This window comes from Mesoplodon bidens (genome assembly GCF_964165515.1).
Source record: "Mesoplodon bidens genome assembly, chromosome: 11".
Classification (NCBI taxonomy): domain Eukaryota; kingdom Metazoa; phylum Chordata; class Mammalia; order Artiodactyla; family Ziphiidae; genus Mesoplodon; species Mesoplodon bidens.
Genome location: NC_138167.1, coordinates 63,984,783 through 63,990,968, shown reverse-complemented (window position 1 = coordinate 63,990,968; position 6,186 = coordinate 63,984,783).

The following is a 6,186-nucleotide window of genomic DNA, read 5'->3' as shown; positions in this document are numbered from 1 at the left end:
ATATCCAGTTGTCTGCACCATTGTTGAAAAGACTATTCTTTTTCCTCACTGAATTGTCTTGGCACCCTTGTCAAAAATTGATTGACCAGGGGAATCCACTGGTGGTCCAGTGGTTAGGACTCCACGCTTCCACTACATGGGGCACGGGTTCAACCCCTGGTCGGGGAACTAAAATCCCGCAAGCCACCGGACGCAGCCAAAAAAAAAACCTAATTTACCGGATATATGAGCCTTACTTTTGGACTCTCCACTGCATTCCATTGATCTATATGTCTATTCTTATGCTAGTACCATATTTTTTTTTTTTAAGAATTTTCTCTTGGGCTTCCCTGGTGGCTCAGTGGTTAAGAATCCACCTGCCAATGCAGGGGACATGGGTTCGAGCCCTGGTCCAGGAAGATCCCACATGCCACGGAGCAGCTAAGCCCGTGTGTCACAACTACTGAACCTGTGCTCTAGAGCCCGTGAGCCACAACTACTGAGCCTGCGTGCCTAGAGCCTGTGCTCCGCAACAAGAGAAGCCACCTCAGTGAGAAGCCCGTGCACCGCAACAAAGACCCAACACAGCCAAAAATAAATAAATAAATTAAAATAAAATAAATTTTTTTCTCTCGTTTTCAAGACTTTCTATAATTTTTTTTTTTGTGTGTGGTACGCGGGCCTCTCACTGTTGTGGCCTCTCCCGTTGCGGAGCACAGGCTCCGGACGCGCAGGCTCAATGGCCATGGCTCACGGGCCCAGCCGCTCCGTGGCATGTGGGATCCTCCCAGACTGGGGCACGAACCCGTGTCCCCTGCATCGGCAGGCGGACTCTCAACCCCTGCGCCACCAGGGAAGCCCTATACTTTAATAGTTGGGTTTTTTTTTTTTGGCCACGCCACATGGCATGTGGGATCTTAGTTCCCCGACTAGGGATCGAACCTACGCCCCCTGCATTGGTAGTGTGGAGTCTTAACCACTGGACCACCAGGGAAGTCCCATTACCACCCTGTCTTGATAGCTTTGTACTTAAATTCTGAAATCAGGAAGTGTGAGTCCTTCAATTCTTTTTCAAGACTGTTTTGGCTACTCAGGGTCCCTTTAAATTCTTTAAAAATGTGTTTTATAGTTTTCACACTATGATTTTAACTCTTGTTATGTTTATGTATAAGTATTCTAACACTTGTTACATTTATGTATAAGTAGCTTATTCTTTTTGTTTCTATGCTAAGTGGAATTGTTTATTTTCTTAATGTGATTTTTAGATTTTTCATTGCAAGTGTATCAATATCCTGCAACCTTGCTGTGTTTATTAGTTCTAGTTGTCTTTTAGTGGATTACTTAGCATTTTCTATATACAAGACAATGCCATCTACAAATAGAGATGAATTTACTTCTTTCTTTTCAATCTGATGCTTTCCCCCCCGCCACCACTGAAACCCCTGGCTAGAACCTCCAGTACAAAGTTAAATAGAAGTGGTGAAAGTGGACATCCTTGTCTTGCCTTTGATCTTAGAGGGAAAGCTTTCAATCTTTAACCCAGGGATTATTGATTCCACTGTGACCAAGGAGCTTGTATGGTCTCAATTCTTTCACATTTGTTGACTTTTGTTTTATGGGCCAGGATATGGACTATCTTTTTATACATTCCATGGATTGAAAAGAATGTGTCTTCTTTTGTTGGGTGAAGTATTCTATATTGATTGGATCATGTTGGTTGATAGTGTTGTTAAGTTCTTCTACATCCTTACTGGTTTTCTGTCCAGTTGTTCTACCTATTGTTAAGAGAGAGGTGTTGAAGTCTCCAGTGGAAGTGTGCATTTGCTATTCTTCTTTCAATTCTATCAGTTTTTTTATCAGTTTTGCAGCTCTGTTGTTTCGTAAATACATATTTAGGATTGTACCTTCTTGGTGGGTTGACCCTTTTTTCATTATATAATGTCCCTCTCTGTCCCTGGTAACTTTTCTTTGCTCTGAAGTCTAATATATCTGATATTAATATACCTACTTCTTTTTTGATTGTTTGCATGATATATTTTTCTATCCTTTTACTTTCAACCTTATAGTTATATTTGAAGTGAGTTTCTTGTAGATAGCATGTAGTTAAGTCACACTTTTTCATCCAGTTTGCCAATCTCTGTCTTTCAATAGATATATTTTGACCACTTGCACTTAATAGAATTAGTGATGTTAGGGACTGAGTCTCCCATCTTTTTTGTTTTCTGTTCTTTTCTTTTTTCTGCCTTCCTGTGGGTTACTTGAATTTTTTTTTTTGAATTCCATTTTGATTTTTCTATAGTGTTTTGGGGTGTATTATCTTGTTTTAGAAGTTGTTCTAAGAATTACATTAAATACACATAAGTTACCACAGTATACTGTTGACATTTTATCAATATTGTTGACATTTCTAAGTGTAGAAACCTTCCTTCTCTTGATATCCCTTAGTTCTTTCCCATTTATAAAGTAATTGTTTTTAATATTTCCTTTACATACATTGAGAACATCAATGTTATAATTTTTGCTTCAACCATCAACCATAATTTAGAAAACACAAAAGAAGGAAAATATTTACCCAAGTTTCTCTATTTCTGCTGTTCCTTCTTCCGTCCTTTTTGATGCTCCAAGTTTTCTTCATTTTCTCCTTTATGTTCAGAGCTCTTCTTTAGCCATTCTTTTTTTTATATAAATTTATTTATTTATTTATTTTTGGCTGTGTTGGGTCTTCATTGCTGCGCACGGGCTTTCTCTAGTTGTCGCGAGTGGGGCTACTCTTTGTTGCAGTGCGCGGGCTTCTCATTGTGGTGGCTTCTCCCGTTGCGGAGTACGGGCTCTAGGCATGCAGGCTTCAGCAGTTGTAGCTCGTGGTCTCAGTAGTTGTGGCTCATGGGCTTCAGTAGTTGCAGCGTGGGCTCTAGAGCACAGGCTCAGCAGTTGTGGCCAACGGGCTTAGCTGCTCCACGGCATGTGGGATCCTCCCGGACCAGGGCTCGAACCCGTGTCCCCTGCATTGGCAGGCAGATTCTCAACCACTGTGCCACCAGGGAAGCCCTAGCCATTCTTTTAGGGTAGGATTGCTGGCAACAAATTCTCCTAGTTTTCCTACATCTAAGAATGTCTAAGTCCCCTCTACGTTTTGAAGGATATTTTTCACTTGATATAGAATTCTCAGTTGACGAGAATTTTCTTTCACTACTTGAAGTGTGCCACTTCCTTCTGGCCTCATGGTTTCTGATGAGGAATCTCCTGTCCCTTTATAGGTAAGATATCATTTCTCTTTTGCTGCTTTTGAGATTCTCTTTTCTGTAGTTTTCAGTTTAGCTGTGATGTGTCTTGGTGTGAATTTCGTTAGGTTTACCTTGTTTAGGCTTCTCTGAATTTGCAGGGGGTATTTTTTCTTTTTTTAATCTTTTGGCCATGCTGCACGACATGCGGGATATTATTCCCTGACCAGAGATCGAACCCACGCCCCCTGGCTTGGAAGCGTGGAGTCTTAACCACTTCCAGGGAAGTCCCATGCAGGTTTTCATCTTTTGCCATTTCTGGGAAGCTTACAGCCACTCTCTTTCTGTTTTTTTTTTTTTTTTTTTTTGCCATGCTGCATGGCTTGTGAGATCTTAGCTCCCCAACCAGGAATTGAACTCAGGCCACGGCAGTGAAAGCCCAGAATCCTAACCACTAGGCCACCAGGGAACTCCTGACAGCCATTATTTCTTCGATTACTTTTCAGCCCCACCCTTACTTTTCTTCTGGGACTCTGATGACACAGATTTTAGACTTTTTGTTTTAGTACCATAGGTCCCCAAAGTCCTTCATTATTGTTTTTTAAGTCTATTTTCTCTGCTGTTCAGGTTGGGTAGTTTCTATTGTTTTAACTTCAAGTTCACTGATTCTTCTCCACTTGGGGGGGGCGGTAATTGTATTTTTCAACTTTATTTGGCTGCACCGCACAGCTTGTGGGATCCTAGTTCCCTGACCAGTGATAAAACCCACAGCCCCAGCAGTGAGAGAGCTAAGTCCTAACCACTGGACCTCCAGGGCATTCCCTGTATTTTTTAAAAATACATTTAAAATTTTTATTTATTTTTGGCTGTGTTGGGTCTTCGTTGCTGCACACGGGGTTTCTCTAGTTGCCACGAGCAGGGGCTACTCTTCGTTGCGGTGTGCAGGCTTCTCATTGTGGTGGCTTCTCTTGCTGCGGAGCACAGACTTTAGGCGCGCAGGCTTCAGTAGTTGTGGCACATGGGCTCAATAGGGGTGGCTCACGGGCTCTAGGGTGCAGGCTCAGTAGTTGTGATGCACGGGCTTAGTTGCTCCGTGGCATGTGGGATCTTCCCGGACCAGGGCTCGTACCCGTGTCCCCTGCATTGGCAGGTGGATTCTTAACCACTGCACCACCAGGGAAGCCCTGTAGTTTTCGACTTTAAACGGTTCTTTACATTTTCTATTTCTTTGATAACTTAATTGCAGTGTTAATTGCTCGACACATTTATGATGGCTGCTTTTAAATCCTTGTCAATAATTCTAACATCTCTGTCATCGTGGTGTTGATGTCCATTGTCTTTTCTCCTTCAGGGTGTGATTTTCCTGATCTTTGGTATGAGTGACTTTTGAGTGAAACATGGACATTTTGGGTATTAAGACGACTCTGGATCTTATTTAAATCTTGTTACAGCACACCTCCTCTGACGGGCATGAAAAGGCACTGCTTCATTTCTGCCAGGTGTGGGTGGCAGTGAGCTCCATCATCCCACCACAACTGCTAAAACCCTGGTTGGGAGGGGCCGGGGTGCCCCATTTCTCCTCACGTGGCCTCCACGGACACCAACTTAAAAGTCCCAGCTCCCTATCTGGCCTTCTCTTGACCCCACCCCTGCAGAGATTTGGGGGTGCCCCCAGTACAGCCTAGCAAGGATTGGAAGTCTAGGACCCAACTTGGCATTTACTGGTGAAGGTGGGGCTGCAGTCCCTCCTGTGGTGTTTCACTAGAGTTTTCTTTCCGTCTTGTTAAGCTAACCCCTTTCCAGTCCTCACTTGGGTTTTTTGGTTGTTGGTCTGCTTCTCCAGGACCCAGCTTGGCTTAAAAGAAGCAAAAAGAAAACCCAGGGAACTCAATGCCAGTCATTCACTGGGTCCCAAGGTCCCCAGCCAGTCTTTCTTCTCTCCACCTTCCAGTCTTATGTTTGTTTTATATAAAATATCCAGGGTTGTATTTAGTGGAAAGGATAGGGATAAGTACTTCCATCCCATCTTCCCATATAGGAATGTAAAATGGTGCAGCCACTGTAGAAATCAGAATGGTGGTTCTTCAAAATATTAAAAATAGAACTGCCACATGATCCAGCATTCCACTTCTGGGTATATATCCAAAGAATTGAAAGCAGGGTCTTGAAGGTTTTGAAGAGATATTTGTACACCCATGTCCATAGTATTATTCACAACAGCTAAAACATGGAAGCATCCCAAGTGTCCAACAGATGAATGGATAAGCAAAATGTGGTATATACATACAGTGGAATATTACTCAACCTTAAAAAGGAAATTCTGACACGTGCTACAACATGGATGAACCTTAAGGACGTTATGCTAAGTGAAATTAGCCAGTCACAAGGCAACAAATACTGTATGACTCCACTTACATGAGTAGTCAAAATCATTAAGACAGAAAATAGAATAGTAGTTGCCAGGGGCAGGGGAGGATCTCAGGAGAGGAATGAGGAGCTGGTGCTTAAGGGAGAGTTTCAGCTCCTACAAGATGAAAAAGCTCTGGAGGTGGATGGTGGTATTGGCTGTACAGCAATGTGAATGTATTTAATACACTTAAAATTAGTTAAGACGATAAATTTTGTGTGTATAATTTTTTTCTAATGCACAGTTGATCTAAGAAGTAAATTTCACCCATAAGTGTAACTTCAAGGCAAAGGCTCCCCTGTTCCCTATGAACAGACCTAACTCTATGTTGGAGCTGACCGTGCTTAATACACAGTGAGGCATTTTAGGCCCAGAAGGTACTGAGTTCCTCTGCCAGGTGCTTCCAAGACACTGATGCTCACATTCTCTCAGCTGTGGAGACTGCAGTTCAGCAAGTCCTGGGAACAGCTGACACAAGGTCACAGCTGGTGAGCCGTAAAGCAGAGGCAAATCCTCGTTTCCTTGTGCCAAATTCCATGAGGCCTCTTAGCATAATCTTTTAAGAAATGACAGCTCAAA